Source organism: Prionailurus bengalensis, chromosome A1 (genome assembly GCF_016509475.1).
Source record: "Prionailurus bengalensis isolate Pbe53 chromosome A1, Fcat_Pben_1.1_paternal_pri, whole genome shotgun sequence".
NCBI lineage: Eukaryota > Metazoa > Chordata > Mammalia > Carnivora > Felidae > Prionailurus > Prionailurus bengalensis.
The window spans coordinates 116,080,439-116,089,386 of NC_057343.1; the positions used below are offsets into that span (position 1 = coordinate 116,080,439).

Genomic DNA, 8,948 nt, shown 5'->3' on the forward strand with positions numbered 1-8,948 from the left:
GAGACCTAGTGTCCCTTAGGGCCAATCTTCTGATTATTATGAGGTCAAACCCGGAGCTAATGGACCTACCCTAATCCTTTTTTGCCTTTCATCTGGCTGCATTTTTTTTCTAGAAATTTTCCTTTTTCTTTTTTGTTATTATTTCTAATAATTTTGTCTTTGCAAGGATAAGAAAGTAGAAAAGTAGTTGCTATTACAGGTAAAAGACCACATAAATCAACTCACCAAAACAAATTCAGAATTTTAAAGAATGGAGGTTAAGAAGGTTGACTATGAAGGATTTTTTTAACTAAGAAATGCAGAAACCATAATCTAGGTTTTCCTCCTTATTACACTGAAAGCCCTATATCTAACAAAGGTGACTATATTTTCAGTGACATAACAACATGACCCACCACTCAGCCTTATCCATGATGGCTGGCCTTCTTTCCACACAAATCCTGCCTCTTACCTGACTAATCTGTGTCCAGTAGTCACCAGGTCATTGGGTCCCTCTCTCTCCTTAGGTCCTGTATCTGTATAGCCTGAATCACTTCCTGAAAGCACAGACGCATGCATATATTCACACAAACCTCATCTTTCCTTTTCATGAATCCTCAGGGTAGGTCTCCTTCTCCATTTCATGTGTTTGGAAGAAAAGAAAGCAAAATATATGAAATGCCAATGCAATTTCTCCTTTAGCAGAGCTTCACAGGACAATTACCCACCCAATCTGCAGGGTTTTATAGCTCTCATAACCATCCTTTATGAATACATTGTGACAGCCAGATGCGGGCACTGATTATGGCAGCAGTCTTCAGCTACATTCCTATTTAACAAAGCAGAGCTCCTGCCTACCGGCTCAACAGTGTTCATGTGCCTTTTTTTAAATTATTGTATTTATGTAAGTCTTTTTCCAACCAGAGCCTATGTCCAACTCCATCAAACTCGAGGATTTGGGCTTGCCACTTCTCCAGGCTCTCTCTGGCCTTAGAGTCTAGTGTCTCTAGCTGCAGTCAATTTAGCACTCACTCTAGCCTTTCTCAGCAGAGGTCTGTGAGGATTGGGGTGCATAGGAAACACATTTTTTTTCCCATTATGATCGCTGGGAGAAGATAAGAAAACATGTTGGCAGATGCCAGGGGCAGTGGCTGATTCCTAGAGGTTTGCCTGGCAAAGGTGTCAGGTGCAGTAGATGAGCAGGCCTGGTAGGATGCCGTGGGGGCAAAGAAAGGGAGGGACTCCAGCTTTCCCCACCGTTCGGCAGGACATAATAGTATTGACTCCAGCTAATGAGGAGAGGAAGTTTTAGTGTTCAAAAGAAATGCTGGTAACCGGCAATCTGTCCACCTTGAAAATGTGGCTTCTTGGGCTGATTGTGCCACGGTGCCAAGTAACTCCGGCAGAGGAAGCGAGTATTCTTTAAATACTGCAAGTCAGCGAAGGATTCTACTTCAGGGCACCAGAGATGCTGTCCCACAGGGTTAGGCTGTAGGAGTGCCAGGCATAATCTACCCGAAAATCTCCTGAAAAGAACCGAAAAACAAGGCGACCTGATGGGCAAGCCATCAGCCGAGGGACGACCCTACTAGAGAAAGCCGGAAAAAAGATCTGCGTGGGAGATGAAAAAAGCTTACGCTGCACTTGCAGAAACCGAAAGGTGCCACACTTGTACGGTGAACCGGCACTCGGTGTGGGCAGGCAGGAAGCACGGCCTCCCCGGTACACTCCAGGTTTTGTCTTTAGCAAGTCCAAACCCAGCGCCCCCTTCCATACGTAAATAACAAACGGGATGGTAGTCAAATACAGTCCTCGTTAGGATTCCTACACTTTCTACGCTGGGGCTCTAGCTTCTGTAAAGAGTATGCTCACCTCGGCCACCGCTCCCGCATTTTTCTAACTCGGCCTTTCCTGGGCGGGGCTTCCGAGCCCCGCCCACTGAGGGCCTGCTCAGCGTCAGCCCCGAGGCGGGGCTCCCCTCGGGTTGGTGCTGTCCTTTCCCCTGCGGCCTCTGCTCTGGCGGCAGTACGCGGGCCGAGCTCCAGACACGTGCGGGTAAGTAAAGGCCAAGTGGGCAGAAGCCTTGGACGTTTACTAGTTTGGGGCGAGAGGCAGCTGTGGGGAGGCTTCTTTCCAGGCACAGGACGAAATTGGGGTTCGTTCCATCATAACCCCGTGTTTGGAGGGCATCTTGAAGAGTCGCTGGGACATGGTAGCCCTAGAGTCGCCCCTTGTTTTCTGCCAGCCCTCTTGTCCCTGGAGAGTCTCCTACAGCTGGTCCCCGAGATCCTCGCTTCCCTGGCGCCAGAGCCCGGAGCTTGGGAAGATTTGTGATGAGCACGTGTCCGGGTGGAGCTCGGTCAAGCCTTGCAACCTAGTCCCCTAAAAGGGGCAGGCTGTGTTTAGATTAGTTTTTAGACCTGGACAATGAGCCTATTTTACCTTTTCTCCCAATTGTTTGGGGGTGGTTAAAAGTGAAATTAAAGGATGGCTGGAAAAAACATATGGTCTTAGATACCCTACTCTTATTATGTAAATAAGGTAAATTATAATTGTGAATGGGTAGGAATGTTTACTAACATTCTTGCAAACACTTGAGTTACTGCTTTCAACAACAGTTGAGGTCGTTGGTAGGAATGGCAGCATGTCTCCGATTCCTTTCATACCCATTACTGCATCTTGTTATTTTTCTGGAGTACCGCTTTTATTGTGCTTCAAAAGGTCTCCTAACCACATTTTCTCCAATCTAGTTTTAACTAGCCTTTCTGATTTGCACTGCCCATTGCTCTACCAAGGTAACATTTCCCCTTTTACTCCCCCTATTTATCATATCCTTGTCTGGAATGTAGCTTTTTATAACAGCAAGTATTTATTGACCACACACTCTAAAACATACTATATAGGCTTATATAAGCTTCTTAAGCCAAACAACCATCTTTTGTACAGGGTACCATTGATAACATTCCTATTTGACAGATGAGGAGACTGAGAGGTATAGAGAGGTTAAGTTACTTGTTCACTGTTTTGTTTTTTTTAATTTTTTAATGTTTATTTTTGAGAGAGAGGGAGACACAGAATCTGAAGCAGGGTCCAGGCTCTGAGCTGTCAGCACAGACGCGTGCCGGGGCTTAAACTCACAGTTGTGAGATCATGACCTGAGGAGAAGTCAGATGCTTAACCAAGTGAGCCACCCATGCACCCCACTTGTTCGTTCACTGTTACATAGTTGTTAGGTGATAGCTTATACTTGTTGACTAGACCATTAATATGCTCCTGTTGAGGGGTTCCTGGCTGGCTCGGTTGTAAGAGCATACAGTTCTTGATCTCAGGGTTGTAAATTTGAGCCCCCCCCCCCACCCCCCGTTAGGTGCAGATTATATAAAACTTAAATCTTTTCTAGGGTCACCTGGGTGGCTCAGTCAGCTAAGAATCTGACTCTTGGTTTCTGCTCAGGTCATGATCTCATGGTTCATGAGTTCAGCCCTGCACTGGGTTCCAGGCAGACAGTGTGGAGCCTGCTTGGGATTATTTTTGCCCCTCCCCAATTTGTGCTGTCTCTCTCAAAGAAATAAAACTTAAAAAAATCTTTTAAAAAAATGCTCCTGGGGCGCCTGGGTGGCGCAGTCGGTTAAGCGTCCAACTTCAGCCAGTTCACGATCTCACTGTCCGTGAGTTCGAGCCCCACGAGTTCGAGCCCTGCGTCAGGCTCTGGGCTGATGGCTCAGAGCCTGGAGCCTGTTTCCGATTCTGTGTCTCCCTCTCTCTCTGTCCCCCCCCACCCCCCATTCATGCTCTGTCTCTCTCTGTCCCAAAAATAAATAAACGTTGAAAAAAAATTAAAAAAAATGCTCCTGTTGAACTGCTGTGGTACATAGGTAAAAAACATGTGAAAATAAAGCTAACCAAGGGAAAGCTTTTTGTTTTACTGTCTATTTCTCTGGCTCTGAAATAAGTTATGGGGTTTTGAGGGTAGAGGTCTTGAACTTTACACAAGTGTTCACTACTGTTAGCTCCCTAACCCGGAGTACTTGGATTGCAGAGGGGCCAGCCATGGGCTTTGGATAGATGCAGCCCCAGGTGAGTGCAATTTCATTAGCCTGCCTTTGGCCCCAGCTGTAGGCAGCTGCCTAGGTTGCTGTGTACCTAGGCAAGTGTTACGCTGCTGGGAGAATAGCAGCCGTGATAGCTGGTTGGCATTCTGGGCCTGGTTCATTACAACTCTGTTGTTAACTATACCAGGATGCCAGCATAATTGTTCATTCATTAAGGTGAAATCTGTAAGGGCATGACTTTGCAGGGAGAAACCTAAAAATCCAAATCTTTCTGAGTGGTTCTGGTTCAACAGGTTTGTCTAGTTGAACTTGCTGGAAACAGAACAAAGGTAATCAAGCCATGAAGGGATGTAGAAGTATAGGGAGGGGGCAACTTTTTATTTTTTGAGTGCCTACCAAGTGCTCTGAATCAGGCTTATACAGGGAAAAAGTGCATGGGATTTTTGCAATTTTCACTGAAATCAAAGTGCATGTCCCCCACTCCACCATACAAAGCTAGTCTCTCTGAAGGGAGTTCTATAGCTGCAGTGATCTATAGGGATGCTTTATTAAGGAAATGTTACGTGAATTTGCTTTAAAATTCTAGGCATTCCTGGGGCGCCTGGGTGGCGCAGTCGGTTAAGCGTCCGACTTCAGCCAGGTCACGATCTCGTGGTCCGTGGGTTCGAGCCCCGCGTGAGGCTCTGGGCTGATGGCTCGGAGCCTGGAGCCTGTTTCCGATTCTGTGTCTCCCTCTCTCTCTGCCCCTCCCCCGTTCATGCTCTGTCTCTCTGTGTCCCAAAAATAAATAAACGTTGAAAAAAAAAAAATTAAAAAAATTCTAGGCATTCTTCTCTAGCTCTTTAATAAAATATAAAAATACCAATTGATTGAGAGGCTCTACATAGTAGGCCTAGCTATAACCGTACTAATTTCTGCTTTAGGCTGACAGTATATTTGTGTTGGTTTCCCACAGAGTCGTTGCCCCTTCGGGGCAGTAAAATAACAAGTCCCTTTTGTAGTGATTTTGTTTTGGATTGCTAATTCTCTGAGAAGAGATGCTTCTCAGTTCTAGGCAAACACACAGCACTCATGGTGGTGCTGGAGATTGTCCAATAGGATTGACTTAGTTGCTACTTCTGTGAAAAGTGACATCCTAGTTTCCATAGGAGGAACTCCTGAGGATGTTGGGAGGTGGGGGAGTTATTTATAAAAACTAGTTTTGTTCCAACAATTGGCTTTCCCTAAAAACAGTTCTCTTAGTTAAATGTTGAGTTCCTTGTGTGAATACCTCGGATGTTCATTGTGAACAGCCTTTTACATATGGGGTTTTAAGAATACTAGTGATACCTAGAGGGTTTGGGGGAACGGTTAGCTTTAATGGTAATTATAGGCAAGAAAAAGACAATAGGAAATAAAATAATTCTGGAGGTATTGAAAATAGGGTAAATCGTAAATGGCAGGCAGCACTGCTTCCATTTCTACAGAAAAGAGGTTTTAGGAGCTGCTGTTTTAGTCAACACTGTTTAGTGTTCAACAGTGAAATCTTTTTCTTTTTAGGATGACTTGAAAGTAGGGCATCCTTGGCCTTCCGGAAGAGAGTAAATTCACGGCACGTGGATGGTCTGTATGGCGTTCTCAGGTAAATGTCCCTATTAATTCCAACACTGACTACTGCCTATGTGGCAGGCCTATTTGCTAGTTGGTATCCATTAGGAAACAGCTGGGAGGCAAAATCACCTGTATTTGCCCCTGACAAATTCGGCCTCTTAGCAGTGAAAGGCTAAGTGGGATTTTGGTGGTTCTAGTCTGAAGGTATATATGATCTTTGAGATGATCTGTATCGTTCCATCTGAGGAATGTACAAGCAGATTATAAAGCCCAGGATAGGAAGGATGGCATATCTTGCCTGTTCGCAGCTAGATCCCAATCATGGCACCTGGCACATAGCAGGAACTCCTTGAATGTTGGACAAAATGACTAAAAGCATGGGAAAGGGGTTCCTGTTTCCTATTTGTCTAAAAGGCTTGGCAGCAAGGTCTGCTATCAGTGCTTCCAGGCTTCTCTTTTGCAGTCAACGTTGAATTCATTGGGATACCTGTATCCATAACTTCTACTTGGGGTGCCTGGGTATCTGAAATAAAGAAAGCTGTTTCAGGAATCATCCAGCGGTTGTCAGCTATCCAGGCCAGCATGATGCCTTGGATGGTGTTACACTGTTGGAAGAGCAAACGCTGACCTTCTTGAGGTCTGGCTTCAAGCACTGTTTTGGTGTTGTGGCTGATACTCTTGGGCAGTGTTTTGCACCTCTGAGAGTGGAGTAACTCCTCCTGTGGAGTTGGTCCTAGTCTGGGTGCAAACAATTTTTTTTTCTTTGAGGAAAGGACCCTGTCTTAAGGATACTTAATCATTCCTTTCCTCTTTGAATCCTAGATGCCTTATCTGAGTGAGAAATCTGCCTCCATCAGAATCTCAGATGTCTGACAGCCCTGTGTGACACCAGGATAGGTAATATATACAGTCCTTTGTCATGTAGGTTCTAATTAACTTTCAGCCTCAGATGGGTGGTGTGAAATAATAGAAAATATATATATTGGCCTCTGCTCCCATTCTTGGCACAGAGCTGCTAAAACTCTTGAAATTCCCTAAGTGGTAAGAACACTAGGAGCATCTTTTGTTCTAATATTTGGTTTTTCATGTTGATCCCTGACTGAGCTCTTAAATCTAAGAATTTCCTGGGTGATTTAAATGTCTTGTTCTTTTTTTTTATGTCTTTTTTTTTTTTTTAATTTTTTTTTCAACATTTTTATTTATTTTTGGGACAGAGAGAGACAGAGCATGAACGGGGGAGGGGCAGAGAGAGAGGGAGACACAGAATCGGAAACAGGCTCCAGGCTCCAAGCCATCAGCCCAGAGCCTGACGCGGGGCTCGAACTCACGGACCGCAAGATCGTGACCTGGCTGATGTCGGACGCTTAACCGACTGCGCCACCCAGGCGCCCCTTAAATGTCTTGTTCTAGTGAGGTGGTAACTAGAAAGACCAAGCACTGATTAGAAACTTGGAATTTTCAACCCCACTTCCATTCTTCAGAAAGGGGAAAGGGGCTGGAAATGGAAATAATTGATTATTCCCACATGATGAAGCCTCCATAAAAATCCCAGTAGTATTGGGTTTAGAGAACTTTCATGTTGGTGAACACATGGAGGGGAGGTGCTGGGAGGGTAGCACATCCAGAGAGGGTATGGAAGCTCAGCAACCCTTTCCACATAGCCTTGCCCTATTCATGTCCCATCTGGATGTTTATATCCTTTCAAAAATATTTTTTTAATATATTTTTAAATATTTATTTATTTCAGAGAAAGAGAGTGCAAGCCGGGGAAGGACAGATGATCCAAAGTGGGCTCTGCATGGACAGCAGAAAGCTCAGCCCGGGGCTTGAACTCATGAACTGCGAGATCATGACCTGAGCTGAAGTCAGACGCTTAACCGACTGAGCCACTCCAGCACCCCTACCATATCCTTTTAAAATAAATTGGTAAATTGTAAGGAAACTGTTTTTCTGAGTTCTGAGAGCTTTTGCAAATTTATCAAACCTGAGGAGGGGATTTGGGGAATCTGTGATTTATATTGGTCAGAAGTACAGGTAACAACCTGGACTTAACGATTGGCATCTGAAGTGAGGGAGGAACAGTCTTATTGGACTGTGCCCTTAACCTGAGGGATCTGATGATACTCGAGGTATATGGAGAGTCAGAATTGGGCTAAAATGTACGACACCCAGCTGGTGACACAAATTTGCTTGGTGTGGGAGAAAATCCACACACATCCGGTGTCAAAAATGTTGAGAGAGTGGTAGTAGTGTGAGAGTAAAGGAAAAATACAAAGTGAGGTTTTCTTGGGGCACCTGGCTGGTTCACTAGGTAGGGCATGTAACTCTTGATCTCAGGGTCATGAGTTTAACCCCCATGTTGAGTATAGAGCTTAATTTACACACAGAAAAATCTTCTAAAAAGTAAGGTTTTCTTTACAGGTGGAAAAATTTACAAGTTCTAAAAAATTATAGGAAATAGAGAACATTAGAGAAGAATACTAAATCAAAAGTCCAAGGCTTAAACTAAGCTCTTATTTTCTAGAGCTCTGCAGTACAATACATGAGGCTATTTCAACTGACAAAAATTGAATCTGTTTTTCCATCTCAGTATTTAGTGACTGCCGTATTGGACAGCTCAGAGAACATTTCCACCTGTGTGGAAAGTTTTATTATACACTGCTGTTCTAGGGCAGGGGTTGGTAAACTTGTAAAAGGCCAAATAATATTTTAGACTTGTGTACCATATAGTCTCTCGTATAACTACTCTCAATTCTGCAGTTGCAGTATGAAAGCAGCCATAGTCATAGAAAGTGTCAACAAATGAGCATTATTGTGGCCCAGTAAAACTTTATATTTTTAAAATTTTATTTATTTTGAGAGCAAACAAGCAGGGGAACGGCAGAGAGATGGGGAGAGAGAATTCCAAGCAAGCTCTGCGCTGTCAGCCCCAGAGCTTTAAGTGGGACTCAATCTCAAGAGCCATGAGATCATGACCCTGAGCTGAAATCAAGAGTCGGATGCTTAACTGAGCCACCCAGGTGCCCCCAATAAAACTTTATTAATAGACAATGAAATTGGAATTTTGTAAAATTTTCACTGTTACAACAAAAAATTTTCCACCAATCATTCTAAGCTTGAGAGCCTTTCGAAAACAGATTGGCAGGCCAAAACTGGCCTGTGAACTGGAGTTTGCCAACCCCTGGTCTAGAAAATGAAATTCAGGCCTTGGGAATTGATAGCTCATTAGTAACAGGCTGAAGCTAGTACCAACATGTCTCTGAAAAATTCCATGTTACCAATACCTTTGCCTTATAGCAAGCCTTTATCATATGGTATTAAATACCT

General features: G+C 44.1%; 1 long non-coding RNA gene and 1 other non-coding gene across 2 annotated transcripts; both read left to right on the plus strand.

Moving 5' to 3' along the window:
• The first annotated feature begins 1,909 nt into the window (after positions 1–1,909).
• On the plus strand, positions 1,910–7,526 carry LOC122488090. The gene is made up of 4 exons (XR_006298569.1): positions 1,910–2,034; positions 5,571–5,652; positions 6,444–6,518; positions 7,369–7,526. It is a non-coding gene; the product is annotated as an uncharacterized LOC122488090 (long non-coding RNA).
• Positions 6,175–6,374, plus strand: LOC122496700. The gene has a single exon (XR_006300908.1). It is a non-coding gene; the product is annotated as a small nucleolar RNA SNORA74 (small nucleolar RNA).
• Positions 7,527–8,948: the final 1,422 nt, after the last annotated feature.